Here is a 25,904-nt window from a genome sequence, read left to right as displayed (position 1 = left end):
TCCTTTTCAGTAAACACACAGAGACAGACCTTCCTGTACTTGAACTCAGCACTCGAGAATACTGTGCATTTGCAGCCAACCCGCTGATTCATAGGTCTGAGCTACTCTGGCGCAAGTTCCCATGCTGGTGGTTGCTTTTTTTCACTCCTCCCCTTCCCTTAGTTTAGTGACTGTTCGTTTTATATATTTCTATATATATTTATATATTTCTAGGTCATCTATTAATGCAAAAGCATTCTCAAGGCAGCTTACATGCAAAAGATTAAATACAAGATAAAGGACTGCAGTAGTGGAGTGGTCTTTTTTTCTTTTTCTTTTTTAAGTGCAGGAACTCATCATGACTACTAAACAGCCAGCCTGAAATACGAACCTCTTCAAAGAAAAGGAAAGACGTATCCAGACCCGGCTTGATCATTTTCCTCATTCCCTAACTTCCTCTGTGCTAATCTTTCAGACAATAGTAAAACTCAGACACATCACCTAGGAAACATAGACAGCTGCCTTCTCCTGAGTCAGACCATTGGTCCATGGAGCTCAGTACTGTCTACACTGACTGGTAGCAGCTCTGCAGAATTTCTGACAGGCTCTTCTCACAGCTCTAGATAGCAACTCCAGAGATTGAACTTTGGACGTTTTGCATGCAAAGAAATTGATGAAGTAGCCAACATGCAAGAAAGTAGTGGTGACCTTCTCATGTTCATTGGCAAATGGGTGGGCCGGCTCCAATGGTGGAAGGGGCTTAAGTCACTGTGAGCAAGACCCTTTCTGTCTCTGTCTCTTTCTCTGTGTCCCTATAGTTCCTTCTCCTTTTTCCCCAACACGAAATTTTAGGCACATGGAATCAGGCTCTTTCCTTTTTAATAGCATTACAAGATGGAAGCATGACAGGTCATGGGTTGTAACCAATGCTAGTCCTACTCATTGAAGCAGATGGGCATGGCCAACTTGACTCCATTAATTTCACTTGGTCTACTCTGAGTAAAACTTCATTGGATACGACCCTAGGCCTGTTGTCCAAAGACAGGCACACCGAAAGCACAGTGGCTTGAGGTGTATCTGTGATCAAAACTTGCAAGTTTTGCATTTAAAAACAGTCAGTGCCCAAGAAATGTAACTCAGGCTCCTGAGCGTTTTGTTTCCTTGGGCAATGAAATGTCTCGGCTCCGTGGCAGAGCATGTCCCTTAGGGGAAAATGTTCAATTAGGGACAGGCAAATCTTCCAGTTTTGGGATTTCTCCATTACACATTTTCACAACCGTATGTTCATTTCATCAAAGCTCCATATCAGTTTGTGAATTATTATTATTATTATTATTATTATTATTATTATTATTATTATTATTATTATTATTATTATTTCAAGTCCTCATGGAAACCCATCAGCATTTGAGAGCAAATCCCTCCTAAAACAACACATTTCTGTCTGCAGTTTTGCCTAACGTGCACTTTTTTTGCAAAGCAGATTTCCCTAACAGAATGCCTTCTTTGTGTGTTATTTTCATGAACACCTCCATTGCACTGCCTTGCACACTCCCCCCTGGTGTATGCATTCACTTGGGCCGAGAAATGCACTGCAAAATTCAGAGAAGTGGGAATGTCGAAGGGCAGGCGTGTTTCCGGTATTGTTCTGGAATGTGAGAATCAGGCAGGTTCGCTTTTAAAAGCGAGCAGAATCAAATTCCTTACCCATCCCCAAGTTCATTTCCCAACATCTCCAGGCAGAGCTGGAGAAAGGACTCCCCGCAGAGGACCTTAAGGCCCACAAATAACAACACTTTGGAGGTCCTGAGCTGGAAGGTAGTTAGACTGGTCTCACCTAGGGTCAGGGCATTTTCAGTCCTGGCCCCCACTTGGTGGAACACTCTCTCACAAGAGACCAGGGCCCTGCAGGATTTGACATCTTTCCGCAGGGCCTGCAAAACAGAGCTGTACCGCCTGGCCTTTGGCTTGGACTCAGTCTGACCCTTCTGTTTCCCTCCCCTTATGGTTTTGATTTATGGACTACTACTAAAATGAGACTGCATTTTAAATTGTATTTTAACCCATATTTTAATTAACTTTTTTTCTATTACGTTTTATTGTAATTTTATTGGTTTTAGCCGCCCTGAGCTCGGTTCTGGCTGGGGAGTGCAGGGTATAAAAATTATTATTATTATTATTATTATTATTATTATTATTATTATTATTACTACTACTACTACTATTACTATTACTATTACTATTACTATTACTATTATTACTATTATTATTACTATTATTACTATTATTGCCTAGGTTCCTGGAGTGTCCATATAAAATCTCCATGCATGGTCATTATTGTGGAACTGTTTCATCACCCATGAGATTTGGGGTGGGAGGAGACATAGGAATCAGACCATTGGTCAATCTACTTTAGTACTGTCCACACTGGCTGGCAGCAGCTCTCCAAGGTTTCAGGCTTGAATCCCAGCCCTACCTGGAGGTGCCAAGGATCAAACCTGGGACCTCCTGTGTGAGAGGCAGACACTTTGCCACTGAACTATGTGATTTTCAGGCATTGTTCACGATACAACAGTCATATTTTACCCCCAAAGAATATTGCTGGGCGTGACAGGAAGTGGCGGCGATCCTTCTTCTGTTCTTCGGTGATTAAGAAAGAAGGGGGGAAACCCCTCGGTTATCATTAAAAAGAGAAACCAAACAACCATCTGAAAAGTGCTCCCACTGCCCAATATTTGGCTGAGGCTCATCCCTAGTGCAGACAGCAATGTGCAAGATGCGGCAAAGACCAGTTTTGAAATGAGGAAGCTTCTTCTGTTCCTTCTTAAGAAAAACAATGGGGAAGAGGCAGAGGTCAGTGGTAGATCACCTGCTTTGAATGTAGCCCTTCTCAGGGTCAGTCCCCAGCATCTCCAGGTGGCATGGGGGGGCAGCAGTGGCCGCAGACCCGAGTGCAAATTCTGAAGGGTGCAACTAGACCGCAGCAATCCCAAAGGTGCTGCGAGACTGGGAGAGAGGGAGGTTGCTCCCTTTTTTGGCCCAACAATGCATGGCGCAGTTGTCTCCTGGGCAGCCAGGTGGACTGCGAGTGGAGACAGGATGCAGCTGGCCAGGCTTCCGCTGCTAGAGTGGAGCCCCCTCTCAATGCCTGCCCCAGCATGCTTCTAAAGGCCACTTGTAAGAAACTGCAGGATGGGCAAGCTGCAGTTGCGTGTCAAGACCCCAAAACCACCCCCTCGTTGAAGAATAACACACACAAGGGCACAGATATTAGGTTAATGTTATTGGGCTAATTTTGGCCACAACTTTACTGATTGCAGAATGTGAGCGGTATTGGCTGAGGCATTGAATGAACCCGACAATATCTGACTCCTGCCCGTTGTGCAGTGTCTGGTAAGGGTAAACCACCAGAAGGGGGAGCCCCATCGATGCAGACCAACTCACGCTCCCCCAGGTGTTCTCATCGGGTCATGTCATGGCCCTAGCCCTGCCCCGGGCTTCGGACAAGATCCACACCCTCGGATTCCTTTAACGGTATACCCTTAAGCTTGGAGGGGCAGGTGATGGCCACATCTTCCACCAGCCAGCGGATTGGCTGGCCGGTCACTGACATGGCCAGGATACCCAGGCAATGTGGGACTTTGTCCCACGCCCCCGGAGGAGAGTGGGTGGCCACGTGGTCCACCGCAACTCCTCCCCACGGTGAAGTGGAGCGGACTTGTGCTGCCCATAACTAACTACCTAGGCACAGGGAGGCAATGTGGTGCCTTCACGGTGTGCTTGGACTCCAGTTCCCATCCAACCTAGTCAACATGGCAAGCTGACAGGGATGGTATTAGTTGGAGGTGTGACGTTAACATATGAGAGTGCTGGAGGTGAAATAGTTAAACAGGTTACCCAATCAGAACCCAGGGGGTGGAGTCAGAGGGACTATAAAACCAGCTCTGGGAGGGGCGAAGGGGAGAGTTCGTTGGGAGTTGGGTGGTTGGTTGGAGTGGGAGTGAATTGGGATAGAGTCTGTGGGTAGGGTGAGTTAGTGTAGCGAAATAAGCTGAGTCAGGAACAATTAGGAGCTGGGAAGACAAGTAAATATCTGAGAGGTGGTTTAGTGAGTGAGAGCAGGTAGCGGAAGTTATAGGTCTGGATAGGCACCCCATGACTGTAATTGACCGATACCGTTTATGAAACCACACGCTTGTTCAACTGCAATAAATAAACAGAAGTTTATGTTCCAATTTAACCCTGACTGGACTCAGTATTGTACCAGGTAGGGCCTGGGTGGTGGCAGCGAGAAATAAAGTGGTGGCACAGGGATCAATAGACGGTGAAACGTCCGGGGACCCTGTGTGATCGCCACAGAAGGGCATCGTGTTGGCTTAGGGTCTTCCCATAGGGAGATCTGGTTGGCTACTGTGAGAACAGTATGCCAAACTAGATGGGACACTGGCCTGATCCAGTATTAGGGGGTCAACAGAATTTGGATGGGTCAAGACTTCCGTGCAAAATCCAAGGATTCGCCCTCCACACTTTGTTGAAAAAGGTGGGCAGAGTAGCAACCTTTGCATCGCAGAGGCTCTCGCTCTCTCTCTCTCTCTCTCTCTCTCTCTCTCTCTCTGTGTGTGTGTGTGTGTGTGTGTGTGCTCAAAGATCAGGGGCTCCTTCCTCTTCCTTCCATCTTCCCTCTTCCAGCGCCAAAGATAAACACTCACAAACGTACGCAGAAAAACCTCGACATCATACAGATTAGGGTAATGTGTGCACATTTGGGCCATGTGGTGTTAAGTCCTCTTGAATGTGAGGATGCATTTCAGGTGTGGGTGTGTGTGGGTGTGTGATTGTGCTGGATTTCCTGAGTACAACGCTAGCGCTTCTACCCTGGAGTCCAACCATCTTTGTCACACTGCATTCATTGCCTGTTGCATTATGGAACGGTGGCTTTTAGATCAGTATATCGGCACATGACACTAAATTTTAAAGAATGGGAAAGAACTGTGTGCTTGAACACTAGCACAAATTTCATCCCGGGGAAATTGGCGACGCAAAACTCCCACATTTGTCTGGAGCAACAAGGTTGCAAACAGATTTTGTCTGGAAGCAAATAACATGGAAATGAGCGCCATGCTCCCACTAGGCTCCACTGGTTTTCTGTGCCATGTGAAAGATAACTTAAAGCATTGAAATTATTGGGCACAGAAACATTAGGAAAATGGCATAAAGTGCTGTCTGAAAGCTTCTTGGTAATGGGGATATTTATGAACAGAAATGCAGACAGATCCACCCCCCCCAGCACCTAAACCTCTAGTACAGACAACACAAACTAAACACTTTGTCAAAACATACTTTGTTGAGGTTGCGCTTAAGAGCCCCTTTCTGAAATTCTAAACAAATCGTAGAATTGTAGAGTTGGAAGGGATCCTGAGGATCATCTAGTCCAACCCCGGCAATGCAGGAATATGCAGCTGTCCCATACAGGGATCAAACCTGCAACCTTGGTGTTATCAGCACCACGCTCTAACCCACTGAGCTATCCAGGCTCAAATGGACGCCAGGAAGATCTCCCTCGGCAACTTCAGCTCTGCAAAGTAAATGAAGACAAACCCACCATCCGTAGCCTCCAAAGGAGACGCTCCGCTTCCTCTGAAACATGGTGGCTGCTGCTTCTGGCTCCTGGCGCTGCGACCTGCTCTTATTCCTCGGGAGGGCTGCTCGCTCTCTGGCTCGCTCACACCGAGGCAGAACAACCGGGGAGACACATATTTCAAAGGGTGTTTCTTAAACTGCAGCTACATGTTGTATCCTTCTGCACGTGAAGGAAACCGCTGTGACCACTTCCTGCCCCAAACGCCTCTGCGATTCTCGATTAAGGAGGTGCGGTCCCTCCTCTCTGGGAAATAGTGTGCCCAGTTATTTATTTATTTTCTTTTAAGTGCCATAAAACTTTCTTTTTCTTTCTTTCTTTTTTGTCCTCCCTTTACTATTCATTTCTTTAACACAGTGGTTTTCAAGCAGTGTGGCGTGGCACCCTGGGGTGCCCTGAATGATGGTCAGGGGTGCCTCAGGCAACACAGGCCTCCATCCCTCTTTCCTTCCCTCCCTCCTCCGATGCCCTCTCACATTTCTGCCTCCCAAAGGCTTGCACAGCTGTTTATTGCAGCAGCCCTGGCTATAAGATCCAAAGGTGAATAGTGCCTCTTGGAAACCCCTCTCTTTGGGGTGGGGGGCAGCTCAGAGACCGGGGGGCAGAAGCAGCTGCTCCTCAGAGGACTCCCAAGAAGAGAGGGGAGAGGAGAGGAGGCTGAGGGAACACTCAATGAGGGAGGGTGTTCGAAAAAGGGTGAGAGGCTGCCAACTCTGCAGGCAGGGGGTGACATAACTGGGCTCCTCAGCCCAGTGGGGTTGTTCCATTTTAACCCCATGACTAATGCACAATTATTACACCAACACTGTTGTAGAATACACCCATGGGAGGGGAGGGGAATACAAAAGTCTGGAGGGGCCCATTATGAATGTGAAAAATGCTCTGATGTCTGCTGTCCCCTAAAGCTTCAGGCCCCCAGCTTTTGCCAGGGAGTTGGACAGGGAGGGTGGGCTCTGTGCTTCAACATCTGGAGATCCAAGGGTTTTCCACACCTGCCTAAGACAGCCACACTGACGCCATGAGAACTCACATCCCTCTTTGCGTGGTTCCATTTCCTGGAAAAAAATTAGTCGACTCCGTGCAAGTAGACTGACCTGACTTCAAAACCCCATTTAAATGTAAATCTTGACCTTCAGCTTTCTCATGAAAGTCTTTTAAATTACTAGCTGCGAGCTGAACAAGATTTCTTTTCTTCTAAGTGCTAAGTTGGTGCCCCTTCCAAGCATCACACATCCCACTTTTTCCATTCCTGCTGCTCATTTTGGCTGCGTGAAGTGCAGCAATATGCACTCTGGCCTCTTCCTTGAAGGACGCTCTGTAGTGGGGGTGGCAGGCTGTTTCATAAGATAAAGGCATCTTCAAAACTCATTTCCATATGAAGCAAGAATCGGCTGAATTTATCCCCATCGAGTGTCCACTGCCTTGTGTCTCAGCTATGAAATGTACCCGGATGACAGAGCAATACCAGATTGAGTGGGCAAGAGCAATAGAGACCTCAGTGGTCAAGAAGGCAGTTTCTGCACTTGCTGTAGAAGGAAGTGAGATGGGGCTCATTGGCCTGACTTCACCCCTGGAGGCACACTCCATTGTCTCTTGGGACAGACGGATGCCACGGGAAGTTTGCAAGAGAAGAAATGAGAACTTTGGAACACTGCAGGTGCTCCAAGCCTGGGAATTAATGTGAAGAGTTATCTTAGTTAAATGGGAATTTAACTGGACCTTTGTCCAGAACCAAGCCATCATCCGACAGCAGATAATGGTCCTCAGTAAATTGCAAAGTACAAACAAACAGATGCCGTCTCCTATGACTTAAAGTGACAGCTATCCATCAAACCCCAAGGATACTGGGTGAAAACTGCTTCCTGGATGTTAAGAGCCCTGGAACATCACGGCAGCCAGACCAGCAGTATCAAGCTGCCTCAAAGGCAATGCAGCTTTAATGAAGGGAATAAACACTAATATCTCAAAGGCAAAAGCGGCAGTAGATTTGCTGCTGCCCAGTGTCAAGGCAGCTTTGGGTCTCCGTCCGTGCCCTCTTAAATCTCTGGCAGAATGGAATGACCTCAGCACAAACCATCTGGGTAACATTTACAGAAAAGATTCAGCCAAGATCATGGCGGAGGCATCCTCGGTTACAAGAAGCAATGCCCTTTGCGGCTTAGAAGCGTCGCCTTCGAAGGCAAAGGACAGACAGCTGTGCCAAACTTTGGGGAATAAGTGGCATGCAAATCTGTGGTGGCTGCTGCCCATTGGGACTGGTAGGTTGGGAGGGAGGGAGCCCAACAGTAGGTGGCGCCAGAGCCAAGTTAGAATCATAGAGTTGGAAGGGACCCCAGGGTCATCTAGCCCAACCCCCTTGCAATGCAGGGATCTCAGCTAAAGCATCCATGACAGATGGCCATCCAACGTCTGCTTAAAAACCTCGAAGGAAGGAGAGGCCACAACCTTGGAAGGGAGACCATTCCACTGCCAAACAGCTCTTACTGTCAGACGTAGGCACCAACTCCTAGAGGCCGAGGCAGTTCTAGTTTGGCCCCTATCCTCTCTGTTGAGTTCTGCAAGGGGCAACAATAAGCTCTAAGGAGGAGGAGGATGGCAATCAGGGCCGCCCTCTGGGCTGGATGCAAGGAAGAAGACAGACAGTCCCAATGGACCAGCCTCTCTAATACAAGCAGTTGAAATAAATAATAATCGATAAGTTGTAACGAACAGCTGTGCTCAACTCCCCACACACATACACATTTTAAAAATTATTTTCTTGTATCCTGCCTTTCTTCCATTATGAAACCCACAGGGATGTGCATGGGCCTTCTCGGTAGTGGCACCCGCCCTGTGGAATGCCCTCCCACCAGATGTCAAAGAGAAAAACAACTACCAGACCTTTAGAAGACATCTGAAGGCAGCCCTCTTTAGGGAAGCTTTTAAAGCTTGTTTCCTGCTTGGCAGGGGGTTGTTTCCTGCTTGGCAGGAAGCTTGTTTCCTGCTTGGCAGGGGGTTGGACTCGATGGCCCTTGTGGTCTCTTCCAACTCTATGATTCTATGATTCTAATGTTTGACAGACTATTGTATTTTAATATTCTGTTGGAAGCCGCCCAGAGTGGCTGGGGAAACCCAGCCAGATGGGCGGGGTATAAATAATATATTATTATTATTATTATTATTATTATTATTATTATTAAGTCCATACATGGTCATCCCCCTAGGCATTCACCATTGGGTCCATCTAGCTCAATATTGCCTTCTCGGACTGGCAGCAGCTCTCCAGAGCTTCAGGCAGGGAGCATCTCCCAGCCCTACCTGGAGATGCCAGGGATCAAACCCGGGACCTTCTGTGCACAAGAAAGCTGAGCTACAGCTCTGCCTAGGATGCAAGCAAATCACCAGAAGCAAAGCAGCTTCGAGGCATAGGCAGCACCAGTGCACCTTATGGGCAAATCACATCCCGTTAAGCAGGTTACATAAGATGGCTTATGAAAGAAACAGGTCGTCTGTGAGAGCTAATCTGCTGCAGCCTAGCCACTGCTAATCGAAAGCACCCACAAGTCACAGAATCATAGGATTGTAGGGGTGGAAGGAAACCCAGGGGTCATCCAGCCTGACCCCCTGCAATGTCCCCATCACAGAAGACAGTGCAGAGATTCGGAAAGAGAGGTTTGCGCAATTCTCTTTATTGCTAGTGGAGTCAAAGGGTGGGAAGAAGAGTTTGGATTTGGATTTGATATCCCGCTTTATCACTACCCTAAGGAGTCTCAAAGCGGCTAACAATCTCCTTTTCCCTTCCTCCCCCACAACAAACACTCTGTGAGGTGAGTGGGGCTGAGAGACTTCAGAGAAGTGTGACTAGCCCAAGGTCACCCAGCAGCTGTGTGTGGAGGAGCGGAGATGCGAACCCAGTTCACCAGATTACGAGTCCACCGCTCTTAACCACTACACCACAATGGGAACGGCCATGCCTTAGAATTCAGTGGTAGGATAAACAATATCTCTTTGAGTTGGCAGGGAGGTGTTGTGACTCTGCATGCAGAAGTTAAACTGGGGCCAAAATTGACACACACACCCCAAGTTTCCACAACCGTCCTCCTGTGGAAAGAGGGGGGGCAATCCTTTGCTGCTTTCTCAAGAGAGCGGAAGATTCGGAGATTAAAGGGTTCTCGTCCCCCTTTGCCACACGAGGCGAGGTGGAAAATGCCAGCTGCTGCCCTACCCCACCAGAAGACAAGCACAGCACGCCACAACGCCTCTCTCTCAGTCAGTTAGAGCACTGTGCTGATAACGCCAAGGCTACAGTCAAATGCTCTATGAAGAACTAGATAAACTAACGGGAAGAATTCGAAACCAGTGGGACCAGAGATTTACAGAAGATTGGCGTAAATTTACGGACTATTTGAAAAGTAATTGTGATGATCCAATTACAGGTTTGCAGGAAGTTTTGTAAGGGGAATAATTTGAATTATTGCATTATTGAACAAAAAGGATAATAATAATAATAATAAATTTTATTTATATCCCGCCCTCCCCAGCCGAAGCCAGGCTCAGGGCGGCTAACAACAATAAAACAATACAAAAGTACAACACAAACAACACTCTAAAATCATTCATTATAAAATTAATTAAATTCAAGCCACTGGCCACCATTGGGCCAGAGCTCCGCGAAGATTGCCGAGGGAGGGAGTCAGGCTGTGCCCTGGCCAAAGGCCTGGCGGAACAGCTCTGTCTTGCAGGCCCTGCGGAAAGATGTCAAGTCCTGCAGGGCCCTAGTCTCTTGTGACAGAGTGTTCCACCAGGTCGGAGCCACAGCCGAAAAAGCCCTGGCTCTAGTTGAGGCCAGCCTAACTTCTCTGTGGCCTGGGACCTTCAAGATGTTTTTATTTGAAGACCGTAAGTTTCTCTGTGGGGCATACCAGGAGAGACGGTCCCGTAGGTACGAGGGTCCTAGGCCGTATAGGGCTTTAAAGATTAAAACCAGCACCTTAAACCTGATCCTGTACTCCACCGGGAGCCAGTGCAGTTGATATAGCACCGGATGAATGTGATCTCGCAGCGAAGACCCCGTAAGGAGTCTCGCTGCAGCATTCTGCACCCGCTGGAGTTTCTGGGTCAGTCTTAAGGGCAGCCCCACGTAGAGCGAGTTACAATAATCCAGTCTGGAGGTGACTGTCGCGTGGATCACAGTGGCTAGGTCAGGGCGAGAGAGGTAAGGAGCCAACTGCTTAGCTTGGCGGAGATGGAAAAATGCCGCCTTTGTTATAGCTGCAATCTGCGCCTCCATGGAAAGGGAGGTGTCGAAGATTACACCCAAACTCTTAACGGACGGTGCTGGCACTAATTGCGCCCCCGCAAGAGATGGATGACGTTAATTATGATAATTAAAGGCAATATGAACTTAAGAAATGCAGGAGAATGGGAGATCATCAGAGGTGCTGATGGAAGTCCAAAAGATTGCACAAGAGGTGAAACTTTGTGGAATGCATGACAATTAATATGTTTTAAAATGAATAAAAAATTATTATATAAAAAAAAGATAACGCCAAGGCTGCAGGTTCGATCCCCGTATGGGACAAATTCCTGCAATGATGATCCTCAGGATCCCTTCCAACAATTTTTGGATTCTAGGATTCTCTCAGAGAATCGGCAGAAGTGGTGAAGCGAGTGGAGCACTGGCTCTTGCACTAGGCCGAGGCCCTGAGCTCAGGGGTGAGGAACGTCAGAACTAGGGGCCGAATGTGGCTCTTCAGGCCTTTGTCTCTGGCCCTCGGGAGTCTCCCCAGAATACACTCCCTCTTGACTCTGCTCCATGCCTTCTTCCAGTTCCTTTGCCTGCGGGGGAAACACAGTCTTGAATTGCAATTATGTGTGGAGGGAGAGATGTGCAGAAGGAAACGGCTAGCTTTTGCATGGCTAGACTGCAGCCTACAGCACAAGGTTTCATCCACTACTGGTGCTGCCTTTGGGGTGATAAAAAATGCTCTGATCCCTGCCTGAGCAGAACAAATCCACTTAAAATATGTTCTGCAATTTGGAGAGTGACGGGAAAATGTGTTGAAAATTGCAGGGCCAGCAAATCATTAATGGGAAGAAGTGTACATCGGGATGAATGTTCAATGAAGACCAGATATAATCTAACCCCGTGTAAGGTTACTGCAAAGCAAATCAGAATGAGTCCCCAATAAACAGAGCCCATAGACCTCTCTACCCTTCCTAACCTATTTTTCCTGTTCTCATTTCAAGGGCAGTTTTTCTGTTGTTGTTGGGGTTTTTTAAAAAAATTGTTATATGCCAGAAATGAAACCCAAAGGGAACTGCTCTAATTAACCTGTTAAAGAGGATTCGGCCCCTCAGGAGCCAAGGCAATAAGAGAGTCGGCGTTCCCAAGCCGACATTTGCAAGTCCTCACCCATCTCCACCACCTGGAAGCCACATAAAATCGTTCGCCGTGAGCCGCTGCCAAACCTAGGTCGATATGAACTAGATCTCTGCGTTGGGCAAAGTCAGATCTCTCGATGCTGTTTGGACACAGCTGGTGCGTAAATAACGAAGCTTCACGCCACAGCTGGCAAAGCTCCATTTGGCTAATTAATGTGTCGCTGGTTGGCAGATGAGATGCGCAGAAATACGCCCCCTGCTGGCTGAGCTCATAGCAGCTGCTTGTCCTGACTTCCCCTTGTTCTAAAGCAGGGAGGGCCAACTCCCACCAAGAGACTGCGATCTACTCACAGAGTTAAAAACTGGCAGTGATCTACCCCCTTTCGGGGGGTTCAGATCAAAGTTGTTGAGCTTTTTCCTTTTATCCCAGGCCAGGAACTCCCTGTCAGGCATTCAGGCCCCCTCCAACATTTCTCTGGTGAAAACAGGGACGTCCCATTCCATAAGGATAATTTTATTATTTATACCCCACACATCTTACTGGGTTGCCCCAGCCACTCTGGGCAGCTTCCAACATATATAAATACATAATAAAAATTAAACATTAAAAAAACCCACTTCCCTATACAGGGCTGCCTTCAAACGGCTCGGGGGTCGCATAATTCCATACCCTCCAACATTTCTCAAATGAAAATAGGGACGTCCTAAGGAAAAGCAGGATATTTTGGGATCAAATCAGAAACCAAGCTGGCTTCTCTAGATCAGGGACGTCCCTGGAAAATAGGGATGGTCTGGGCTAGTTAGAAGACCAACAATAACATTGACTGGTGCCAGATTCAGAACGGGGGAGGGGGGGAGAAAACACTTCTTCGCAATATTCATCATAGAATTGAAATTTACCTCAAAAGCCATCTATTATTATTTTATTATTAATCACAGTCTACACAATTGTCTTAAGTCAATGCCCCTTCAAAACAGCTGTAGATTTTGTTGAAAAAGGCAGGTCAATTTAACGGAAAACTAGAACAATAGCAAAGACCTATTTATCCAGCTGGGAAAACCAGTTCGAACAAAATGTCTTCAGTTTCTTCTTGGAAGTACAAAGCCCTTGTTTATATCTTGAAGGGCATGTTATTCCACAGACAGGGGCAGCCACACTAAAAGCTCTGCTCTGACTTATTGGGCTTCTGGGATCTGTAACTTGCAGGAGAGAGACTCTGCTACAGACTGCAGGAGAAGGTGGCCTCTCAAGTAACCGGATCCTGAACTGTATTTGTGCCAGCGCCTTGAACCTGGCACCCAGTGCGAATCTCGCAAGCAGGGTATCTGCTGTTGACTCTCAAACGCTGGGATTGATGAAAAATACATACAACAAAAAAATTAATCAATTTGAGTCAAGCGACTCAAATGGGATCGACTAGACCCATTTTTTAAAAAGGAAATATTGACTAAAGTCGCTTCCATGGCCCCTCCAGGATTAGGGGCCCTCATCTTAAGCTTCATTTATTTCAGAGTCAATCTGTAATACTGTGCTTTACAATCAGGAAAAGACATTAACTGAAAACAAAAGTTTTGTGTGAACTGAAGAGCATTCCAGAGACAAGGGTTAAGAGCTGCTTTTGAGAGAGGGTGCTGTATTTCCTTTTATCTTTCTCTCTCTGTTTTTATTTAGATTGGTTTCATTTGTCTTATTGTATTGTGAAAAAGCTTTAATAAGATCTTATTTTTAAAAAAAGAATGCACACTTTTTGAGAGATAGGCCTTCCTTTTACATTTCTGGAACGACAAAGTACCGTATTTTTCGCTCTATAAGACGCACCAGACCACAAGACGCACCTAGTTTTTGGAGGAGGAAAACAAGAAAAAAAATATTCTGAATCTCAGAAGCCAGAACAAGAGGGATCGCTGCACAGTGAAAGCAGCGATCCCTCTTGCTGTTCTGGCTTCTGAGATAGCTGCGCAGCCTGCATTCACTCCATAAGACACACACACATTTCCCCTTACTTTTTAGGAGGGAAAAAGTGAGTCTTATAGAGCAAAAAATACGGTAAATGATGATGTTTCTCCCTTTAATTTTTTTCATAGTATTCTAGAGGTTCTGTTATGTTGCCTCTCTCCCTTGGTTAGTGAGAAGTCACCTGTATATTATTCAATAACAACAGACTATAAACTACTCTTAGACCCGTCAACTGTACTGTTCTCTTCTACAAAGGACTTAGCTTCATCTGAGGATAAATGGATGATAGTACATCTTCTAATGGCTGTCCAGATTATTATTTGTGTATACTGGGTTGGGGAAAGAACTCCAACAGTCGAGGACAGGATCGTAAAACTTTGGGACATAGTGTACATAGTCAAAATACTCAACATGGTCAAGGTTAGAAAGCAATGGCAACAGAGAGACTTTTTATAGCAAAATGTACCAGAGTAATAAAGCTCAAGGAAACATATCACTGTTGGGGTCACCATAACGCATTCATGCTTATATATTTTACTCTTATTACATAGACAAAACAGCCATTAATTGGGGAAATATATGAGGAATAGAGAGAACATCCTTCACAAAGCTGGTGCCTCCCATGTAGATATCTTTACGCCTCAGTTTTTGCCTGGAAATAGTTTAGAAATGGTTTACAGCAATGAAGATTTCTATTGCTAAAGATAACTATCTCTAAAACGTCAGAGAAAAGCTGGGCACCCTCAATTCTAGACTGGCTGGAAAACATCTGGCATATAGGAATACTAAGAAAACTTGCATATCATATTAGAGAAAGAGACAAGAGAACAAGCAAACAAATTCATAGAACTCAATCTTTCTTGCGTTTTGTAATGATTAGGGTCAGTTCAACATAAATCAATATCATTTATTGACCTATATGAAATATTGTAACATGATTTTAGTTATGTTTGTTTGCATCGTTTCCATTTTTCTGTATTATCAGTTATTTTTCTACATTCTCTATTACTATTATTATTAACTTTTATTGTTAATATAAGGTAAGAACATCAGAAGTGTGGGATGTAATCCATTGGAGCAGTCAAATACAACATTCCTTGTTTTCCTAGAGTGGACACAGACAGGGGGATCTTACTCCAGCCAGATGAATCCACACCTTTCTCTGTAACTACAAGCCAAAGCTTGCCTTCAGGGATCATACTGTGAACTGAATGTGAGTAAACTTCTTGTTACATTTAAGGAAAGACTGTTGTGTGTTTATTCTCTTGAGAGGGATCAAAGGGAATTTATCAGGAATAAATCCAATCTGGGCAAGACAGACTGGATTGCTTAACTAAAGAGATTCAAGAATGCACACTTATTGAGAGCTGGACTCTTAATGTAATTTTGGACTCTTAATGTAATTTTGCCGTCTGCTGGCTCTCAGCCAGCAGCAAATGAGTTCAGTCTCCCTATGAGATGAACTCACAGTTTATTGTGTAACTATCAAGTAAAGCCTGCCTTTCAGTGATCGTATCGTGAACTGAAATGTGAGTAAACTTGTTTGTCACTTTACTCAGAAAGACTCTCATGTCTTTCTTCTTTTAGGAGGGATAAAAGGGGACACCAGGAAATAATCTTAATTAAGAGGGACGCGGGTGGCACTGTGGGTTAAATCACAGAGCCTAGGGTTTGTTGATCAGAAGGTCAGCTTTTCGAATCCCCATGACGGGGTGAGCTCCCGTTGCTCAGTCCCTGCTCCTGCCAACCTAGCAGTTTGAAAGCACATCAAAGTGCAAGTAGATAATAGCTACCACTCTGGCAGGAAGGTAAACCGTGTTTCCGTGCGCTGCTCTGGTTCGCCAGTAGCGGCTTAGTCATGCTGGCCACGTGACCCGGAAACTATATGCCGGCTCCCACGGCCAATAAAGCGAGATGAGCGCCGCAACCCCAGAGTCGTCCGCAACTGGACCTAACGGTCAGGGGTCCCTTTACTGTTACCTTTAAGAGATTCAAACGAATCTGCAAACTAGCTTCCTGCTGTATAAGGGGAATGTATACTTGACACACTAGCATGAGTGAGGAAGAATAATATTTAGAAGATGAAGAGTTTGGATTTGATATCCCACTTTATCACTACCCGAAGGAGTCTCAAAGCGGCTAACAATCTCCTTTTCCCTTCCTCCCCCACAACAAACACTCTGTGAGGTGAGTGGGGCTGAGAGACTTCAGAGAAGTGTGACTAGCCCAAGGTCACCCAGCAGCTGAATGTGGAGGAGGGGGGACGCGAACCTGGTTTCCCAGATTGCAAGACTACCGCTCTTAACCACTACACCACACTGGCTCTCGATATAATCGATATAACCTCTCCTACAATCCACAACATTCCCACAAGAAAAGCCTGCTGGATCAGGCCAGTGGCCCATCTCACCCAGCATCCTGTTCTCGCAGTGGCCAATCAGATGCCCCAAAGGGGAAGCCCAGAAATGGTACCTGAGGCCCAGCACAACTCTCCCCACCTGCAGTTTCCAGTAACCAATATACTCCAGCCATGGAGGCAGAGCTTAGCCATCTTGCCTAGTAGCCATTGATCATCTTTTCTTCCATGAATTTGCCCAGTTTTCTTTTAATGCCATCCAAGTTGGGCCATAATTCAGGAGAATCGAGAGGCAGCTAACCAGGAAAATCTTTACAATTTAGTATATTCAGCCAGCTAGCCCTGGGGATTATCTAATTGATTTTTTATTTTTGTCTTTTATTGTTGTTCATGTTTTTATACTGTATTTTATGCTGCTTTTATAATTAAGTGTTTTAAAGTGTTTTAAATTTGTTGTTAGCCGCCCTGAGCCCAGTTTTTGAACCAGAAAGGGCGGGGTATAAATAAATTATTATTATTATTATTATTATTATTATTATTATTATTATTATTATATTCTTCATACTAATTGGGGAGGTGGGGGGGGAGAAAGTCGACAAGGTTCTGAAATTATGCCTAGGAAGGACGAAATAATTCTCTCCTTTGCAACCTTGCGCCATGAAAGATTGATTGCACCATTAATACTTCACGCAGCGGTGGGGCAGTTCATCTATTTATGATGATGGTGCGCAGAGATATGAAGGGCCGGGAGGTTGCAACACAGACAATGGCATTAGATAAAAATGCAACGCGTGTGCTTTTAGCATTATCGACCAGCCTCCGCAGGGAATGCGGACCAAAGTCTGTAAGCAAGCCTCGCCTGCTGTCTTCTCCTACCCCCCAGATTTCATGTTACTTCTAGACTCAAAGCCAGTTTGGCTACTCTCCAGAAGCAGAAAAGCAAGCCACAGTGATTATTTTCGATGTCTAAAATGTCATCTTGTAAAAAAAAAAAAGGAGGCGGTAGGGAAAGATGCATTATTTAGATGAAAGCCCAGCCCACAGATTCTGAAATGTTGCTCTCTGGGAGATTGCAGCTTCTTCTTCTGGGCTACTGGTATCTTACGTAACAAAAATGATCACAGAAGCATGGGCTGTGGGTAAGCACCATAATTTAAAGCACAATTGGAAGCAGGTGGCTTCCTTCAAAGAATCCTGGGGCTGCAGTTTGTAAAGAGTGCTGGTAGTTAGAGAGTTATAAGGCTAAACTGCAGCTCCCCAGAGTTCTCTGGTGCATACACAGCCTTCCTCTCTGCAGACTTTGGACCAATAGTACCATGGGAAAGAGAGAAGTGGGGTTTTGGAAGGGTTAAGAAGAAGTGCTTGATTTTATAAATGTTCCCCTTCCCATCACATTACTGAGTTAGGAGGTTTTCCTCCTAGTCCAGTGCTGTGATTTGGAAAATAAACCAAGCTTTCCAAGGGTTTTCAATCTGAGCCAAGTGGAGACAAGCTCATCCATCTCTGTCCAAAACCAGTGATGTGGTGGTTTAACTTGTAAAGCACAATGACCTTTAATAATAGATCTGCAGCCTGCTGAAAAGCTTTCAGTTGCAAAGCCAAACTTGCAAACAAGCGTTGCTATTTAAACTGCTAGCCTGAAATAAGAAGCCCGTGGAAGAAAAGGGAAGTCGTACCCAGCCTCTCTTTGGCTGTTTTCTTCAGTCTTAGCTGTGCTAAGCTGTTGCAAAATAATTTTGTTGTTGTTGTTTAGTCGTTTAGTCGTGTCCGACTCTTCGTGACCCCATGGACCAGAGCACACCAGGCACTCCTGTCTTCCACTGCCTCCAGCAGTTTGGTCAAACTCATACTGGTAGCTTCGAGAACACTGTCCAACCATCTCATCCTCTGTCGTCCTCTTCTCCTTCTGCCCTCCATCTTTCCCAACATCAGGGTCTTTTCCAGGGAGTCTTCTCTTCGCATGAGGTGGCCAAAGTATTGGGGCCTCAGCTTCACGATCTGTCCTTCCAGTGAGCACTCAGGGCTGATTTCCTTAAGGATAATAGTTGCAAAATAATAGTGCAACTCAAAAGCCTCATTCTTTCTTCACTCGCTGCCCAGAGCAAGAACAGCCCTCTGGTGCTCCAGTCGATGACATCATCACTCCTGCTCCGGAGTAGTCCCAAAGTTGGGCGCCACCCACTCCACTTGTGAGAGAAATTCCAGGGAGCACTGGAGCGGTCACTGGATATCAAGGCCATTAATCATAACTCAAGGGCCAGCCTATATTTTAAGGGGGAAAGAAACAATGGCCGTGTTACACAACTGAAGAGCCTGTTTACAAGGTGGCATCTCTTAGTCCCACAAACAAGATCTTGCAGACTTGGGCTGAGTCCCAGTGAGGAAGCAAAGAAAGGAACCATTTTTAGAAGCCAGGTGACCTTGAGATCAAATCCATCTGTATATCCAAATAGGATGGTTTGTTTGTTTGTTTGTTTTGAGCAGCACACAGACAAGACCAGTGTTGCCCTGGATTTACTCCAGAATCATTAAAAGCAGCGAGAGGCTCGCTTCTGTGTAGCGTTTCCGGATATGGATTTGTCCTGGAGGACTGGAAACTCTGGCAGTCGCACCCCTTTCGAAACACGCAAATCGGCACGCTTGCGCACGCACACAAAATGAGAGAGGTATCTCTGGGGTTGTGGTTTTTTCCCCCTCTGCCACTATATAAAATCCCTACAAAAACAAACCAATATAAATTCTGTTGGCTGCCAACAGGGAAGAGAAGCAGCTCCGAAAACGCTCATCCATCTGTTTGGGACTGGATCAAGCAAGCGAGGAATGCAGCAGCAAGGGCGTTGAGAAATGTAATTTGGGTATATAAAGGATGGACAAATGGGTCGCTGTCCAGAAACCATAAAAACACATCAATTCTAATATATTAGAAGCAGGGGGCCGCGGGTGGTGCTGTGGGTTAAACCACAGAGCCTAGGACTTGCTGATCAGAAGGTTGGCGGTTCGAATCCCCACGATGGAGTGAGCTCCCGTTGCTCAGTCCCTGCTCCTGCCAACCTAGCAGTTTGAAAGCACGTCAAAAGTGCAAGTAAATAAATAGGTACCACTCCGGCGGGAAGGTAAACGGTGTTTCCGTGCTCTGCTCTGGTTTCGCCAGAAGCGGCTTAGTCATGCTGGCCACATGACCCGGAAGCTGTACGCCGGCTCCCTCGGCCAATAAAGCGAGATGAGCGCCGCAACCCCAGAGTCAGCCATGACTGGACCTAATGGTCAGGGGTCCCCTTTACCTTTTTACATTTAGGGGAGAGAGGTGGGCATAAACACGTGTTTTTCAGGGGTTGTATTCCATCAGGGCAAATCTATCAGGGACCACATGAAGACGGTTGATGAGCCTCCTGTCAAATGGGGGGCATTCCTTTCTCTCTTTCTTCCACTCACTTGGCTCATCCTAGCTTTCCCCATCCAGTGGGCTGTGGGGAAAGAGGCAGATTGGGCCCATACCAACCTGAGGTTGCCTGCTCCCAGTTTAAGGAAGCAGCCCTCAGCCACATCCGCAGTGTGCATTTAAGGAACTAGGATACTACTTTGAACAGCCATGGTTTCTCCCAAAGAATTCTGGGAGCTGTAGTTTGTTAGGGGTGCTGAGAGGCATCAAGAGAGCCTCTATTCCCCTTGCAGTGTCATGATTCCAAGAGTAGTTTAGCCATCAACCCCTCTTCAGAGAAGATTTTAATGTGTGACACATTTTAGTGTATTTTTGGTCTTTGTTGGAAGCCGCCCAGAGTGGCTGGGGAAATCCAGCCAGATGGGCGCAGTATAAATAATAAATTATTATTATTATTATTATTATTATTATTATTATTATTATTATTCTGCCAATATGGAATTGTGAAGAACTGAACTTGAGATGGAAAAGAATGAGAAACCCAAACTGGTCAATTCAAGCATCCCTCATCCAAGAATTTTGAAATCTCATTGTGGTAAGATATCTAAGAACACTTAACAAGAATAGTTTTGAGTGGGGGGGACAGAGAGAGAAAGACCTGCAAAACTGTTATACTTTGGGAAAATATTCCCCAGGAGTCAAGATCAAACACCTGCTCAAAGGAAAACACAATGCAGAACGTTAACAGCTCCCACAGACATTATTGTATGGATGTTCAGAATACGACTCGTTCCAACCTCCAGTCGCCATGGTTACGTAGTTTGGAGTACCCTTTTCCAACAGCAGCACTGAGTTCCACAGAGGGAATTGAAAGCAAAACTGTCAGTATCCCAACGCCATTATACCAATCTACTGTTGCTGGGAGTATTGTGTACAGTTCTGGTCACCTCACTTGGAACAGGATATTGCAGACTTGGGAAAGGTTCAGAAAGGGACAGTCAAAATGATCAAGGGCAGGGGTCAGCATACTTTTTCAGCAGGGGGCCAGTCCACTGCCCCTCAGACTTTGTGGGGGGCTGGACTATATTGGAGGGGGAATGAACGAATTCCTATGCCCCACAAATAACCCAGAGATGCATTTTAAATAAAACGACACATTCTACTCATGTAAAAACACGCTGATTCCCAGACCGTCCACGGGCTGGATTGAGAAGGCATTTGGGCCGGATCCGGCCCCCGGGCCTTAGTTTGCCTACCCATGATCAAGGGGATGGAGTGGCTCCCTTACGAGGAAAAAATGCAGTATCTGGACATTTTTAGTTTAGAGAAAAGAGGCAGCATGGTAAAATGATACATGACAAGGAGAAAGTGAATCGTAGAAAGTTTTCTTCTTTTCTCATAACGCTGGAACTGAAGGGCACCTAATGAAGCTGAAGATTCAGGACAAGGAAAGTAATTCTTCATGCAGCGCACAGTTAAACTAAATAGAAGAAGAGTTTGCATTTGATATCCCGCTTTATCGCTACCCGAAGGAGTCTCAAAGCGGCTAACATTCTCCTTTCCCTTCCTCCCCCACAACAAACACTCTGTGAGGTGAGTGAGGCTGAGAGACTTCAGAGAAGTGTGACTAGCCCAAGGTCACCCAGCAGCTGCATGTGGAGGAGCGGGGAATCAAACCTGGTTCACCAGATTACGAGTCTACCGCTCTTAACCACTACACCACACTGGCTCTCGAATAGAATTGGGCAGACTCACAGGGGATGAGGTTATCAGTGGCTACAAGTCATAATGTCTAAGTTCTGCTTCCACAGATGGAGGCAATCATGCTTCTGAATGCCAGTTGCTGGAAACCCAAGGAGGGCAGAGGGCTTTTGTGCTCAGATCCTACTTCCCATGGAGGGATCTTGTTGACCCTTGTGAGTGCAGGGTGATGGACTGGACGGGCCATTGGCATGATCCGGCTGGCTCGTCTTATGTTCTTATGTGTAAATATATCCATTCCAGTTTCTCTCCGTTTCTCATTTTCCCATCTTTAAATTCAGTTCTCCACATTTCTATGTCACTTTGTGAATTTTGCTTTTTTAAAAAGAAGTCCTTGTGAAAATTCATCAGCATTCTCATGTGAATTCCTTCTACTATACGCATTTTTATATGCAATTTTGCCTAATGTCCACATTTCTGCAAGGCATAAAGGAATGCATTTCCATACATTCTTTGCACTAACGTTCGCATTCCTGGGCACACTTTACCCTAGTATATGTAGCGCTATTTTTTGAGAAAAAGAGGTGCCAGAACTCACCATGAACGCCCCCCTTGTTCTCTTATAATGGCAATGCCCACCTGAGAGGAGCCGGAACTGAGTTCTGACGAGTTCTGGCTGGGGGGGAAAGCCTTGAGTCTACGTATCATTGAACACAATAGTTGTCTGGAAAACCACATTGCAGAATTCACAGAGTTGTCCATTTCAAAGAATGGTGATGTTTCAGTTTACAACATTGTGGATTCGGACAAGTTTCCCTTTAAATGCAGATGGAAGTGGATTTCTCCCCGAAGCCTGCTTCCAAGCCACTCACAACAATAACAAGGCATTAAAAACACACACAAGCACATTTCCGCCAATATAATCAACACAGTGGTGCATCGAGAAAGCAAAAACAAGCAATGCAATTAAGAATCAATGTTGCTCAATAGAGAGGTCGCAATAATTCAAAAATACCATAATCAGAAACGGCTGCTGCGTGCCAGTGGAGAAATCCTTCTGGGAAGGGGCTTGGTTACTCAGTGCAGCAAATTGCCCATTTACTCTTTTGTAGGGTTGCAGCTTCAATCCCCAGCAGCATCCCTAGGTGTGGCTGAGAAAGACTTCCTGCCTTAAACTCTGGAGCGCTGCTGCCAGTCAGTGTAGAACAGAGGTAGGGACCCTCCGCCCATGGGCCTAATGCGGCTGACTAGGCTTCTCTATGGGACGCGGGTGGCGCTGTGGGTTAAACCACAGAGCCTAGGACTTGCTGATCAGAAGGTCGGCGGTTCGAATCCCCGCGATGGGGTGAGCTCCTGTTGCTCGGTCCCTGCTCCTGCCAACCTAGCAGTTCGAAAGCACCTCAAAGTGCAAGTAGATAAATAGGTACTGCTCCGGCGGGAAGGTAAACGGTGTTTCCATGTGCTGCTCTGGTTCGCCAGAAGCGGCTTAGTCATGCTGGCCACATGACCCGGAAGCTATACGCTGGCTCCCTCGGCCAATAAAGCGAGATGATTGCCACAACCCCAGAGTCGTCTGCGACTGGACCTAATGGTCAAGGGTCCCTTTACCTTTACCTATGTTGTGTTGAGGAGGATACTCACAAGAAGGTGATGGGTGACCAAAGAAGAACCCTGCGTGGGAGGCAGGGAAGGGAATAACTCCCAGGTGGGAGGCTGGAAGAAGAAACGGAAGCTCCCAGCTGAGAACTGGGAAGCTCCACTCCCTTTTGTGTGAAATAAGGGTTAAGATGTGTCCTTGATAGAGGGCTCTGTATTTTATTTTCTCTCTCTCTCTTTCTTTACCCTCCTTTTTCCTCTCATTGTTTTCTTTCTTTCTTTCTTGGTTTCCCCCCCTTCTCTATTTTTATTTACTTGGTTTTTTATTGTATTCTATGTTGAAAACTTTCAATAAATAATCAGATTTTTTTTAAAAAAAAGAAAAGAATCTGCCTTAGGATGAGTCAGACCATTAGCCCACCCAGCGCAGTATTGTCTGCACTGACTGGCAGCCACTCTCCAGGGTTTCAGGCAGGGGAGAGTCCCACCAAGAGATAATGAGGATTGAACAAATGCTCTATCACTGAGCAGCGGGTCTTCTCTGCAGGGGGGTTTGGGGGGGCTCATTCCCTCTAGCAGTGTCTCAGGTGGGTGAGTGCCAGTAAATAAGATTTTAAAGAAAAAGAAAGAGCAGAGAAATGGGGCGATGAGAGGCTGGTTCATCAAGCACCTTTGAAGCCCATTGGGCTCAAAACTGTTGGTGGCAAAGGTATAACAGTTAAAGTGTTGGATTGTGATCTGGGTTCGAATCGTCACTCAGCCATGAAGCTCACTGGGTGAACTTGGACCTGTCATTGACTCTCAGCCTAATCTACCTTGCAGGTAAAATGGGGAGAGCGGAACCAGGTCCACCACCTTGAGCTCCTTGGAGGAAAAGATGGAGGTGTAAATGAAATGTACTACATAAACCAAGCCAGGGCTAGTGCAAGATGCACCCAAAGCAAGCCATCAAACCTCTCCCCTCCCCAGGGTGAGCCATTGCTCCTCTCCCCTCATCTTTGCAAGGTAGTGAGCAGGGAAAGCAAAAGCCCATCCTTCCCTGCTGCCCTGACTGCCATGGCAGTGTTGATATGAGCAGCCGCCCCCACAGCCTTTAGAGATGCCTCCAACAGCAGCCAGCCACGTCCCTTGCTGCACAGCAACCCATGCATCCTGCACTGTGGACAGCAGCCACAGCTCACAGGAGCAGCCGGGTAGCTGCTGACCACCTCCGCTGGACAGCATCCCAGAAAAACAAGGTGGGAAAGAAGAGTCATGGTGCTCAGGCGAAACAAGAAAGCAGGGCCCACGGGAGTGCTTGTCCATCACCTCCATCTCCTGTCATCTGAGGCCATTGCTTCATTTTGTCTAATGGATGGACCGGCACCGAGTTGAACCCATAATCTTTCCATAGAGAATAGAGGGAGGAAGCAAAGTATGGGGGAACCTGTGGCCTTCTTGGAGTCCACCTCCCATCATTCGTGGTCATTGGCCAAGCTAGCTATGCCTAAGGGGAATAAGAGGTCAGCCACCTTGGGAGGGCTCCAGGTTCTGCGTTCTTGGTTCACAGAAACCAGAAGTCAAGCAGACAGTAGCCCTGCCCAGGAGCGTCATTTGCCATGCAGTTAATACCACATGGAGGGAAAGAGAGGGAGGGTGCAGGCTCATGTGCAGAAGCCCCAGTGAAGGCTGGGCCATGAGGTTGAATGAGGCACTGCCCCACCAACCTCACTCTGCCCTCAGCCAGACGCCAGCTGCCTGCCTTCTTACTTACAACCAGTCCAGCTTCCATAGGCTCAACGCTGCCCTTGTAGAGCTCATCCAGGAGGACGATGGGGGAGAAACTGGAATTGGCCCTGGTGCCACCAACTGTTTGGCTCCCGTCCCCCCAGTCTCAATGGGCACCAGCTGCCACTAATCTTAATGGAACTACTGGACTGAATCTCTTCACTAGTTTTACAGAGTGAGACGGTGTGAAGACGGGTCCCAGGTTCATTCCCTAGCACGTTCAGTTTAAAGACAGCGAGTGATGGGAAAGCCTTGTGTGTACGTGCACGTGTGTCTGTCTGTTTGTCTCTCCCCAAGTCCCTGGAGTATTCTGAGCTAGATGAAAAAAACATACTCGTATAATCATAGAATTGGAAGAGCCATCTAGTCCAACCCCCTGCAATGCAGGAATCTTTTGCCCAACATGGGGCTTGAACCCATGACCCTCATGCTCTACCAACTGAGCTCTCTGACCTGGCATAGGACAGCTTCCCAGGTCCACCACCACCCCACCTAGATGTGGGTTGCAGAGTGGCGCAGTGAAAGCAGACTTCCTTCTGCTTCAGGTCAGTCCAAAGGAAGACTTCATATCATACCCAGCAGCAGTGGAGGCTGGATCATCAGGTGGGTCACTGCCCCACCAACCTCCATCTCAGTTCCTCAAGCCCATCTCCCTTCTTACTTGCCACCAGACCAGGAGGTGGCTCTGGTTGTCAGCTTCTTAGTATCAGCATTGCCCTTGCAGATCTCAGCAAGGAGGAGGAGGACAAAATTAGAAGGAGTTAGTTCTGCCTCTTGCTGGTTCTGGCTCCACTTTCTGCTGGTCTTCCTGACTTCCACCCCACCAGCCCCATTGAGCACCACCACACAGCAGGTTGCTGTAGACAACCGTTTTTAACCATCTGCATGCCAGGAAGCCTCTGTATAGAAAGTGCCCAGGCACCTAGCCCTTGTGGTTCTTGGAGGGTCGATGACAATATTTGCAGTTTTCTGCCCCTCAACACAGACCAGACCACTTTACAAACCATATACCCTGTTGCACCCTTGTGTTGCTCTTTCAGCTTCCATATGGGGCTAAACAATTTCAACCTTTTGCAATGCAGTTATTGGAAAAGGGTAAAAAAAAGGGGGAGAGACGATTGCCACTCTTGCTAGCACTAATCTCACTCTGGTCATTTAACAGTGGAGG

General features: G+C 46.6%; 1 protein-coding gene across 4 annotated transcripts in view; it reads right to left on the bottom strand.

Annotated features, from left to right (window-relative positions):
* Positions 1-25,904, bottom strand: part of RAP1GAP2 (RAP1 GTPase activating protein 2) — a 184,565-nt gene that overhangs the window by 141,889 nt on the left and 16,772 nt on the right. The window lies entirely within an intron of this gene.

The sequence above is a fragment of the Podarcis raffonei genome, chromosome 15 (genome assembly GCF_027172205.1).
Source record: "Podarcis raffonei isolate rPodRaf1 chromosome 15, rPodRaf1.pri, whole genome shotgun sequence".
NCBI lineage: Eukaryota > Metazoa > Chordata > Lepidosauria > Squamata > Lacertidae > Podarcis > Podarcis raffonei.
The sequence above is the reverse complement of the archived record's forward strand: the minus strand, read 5'-3'. Positions and strand labels throughout refer to the sequence as shown.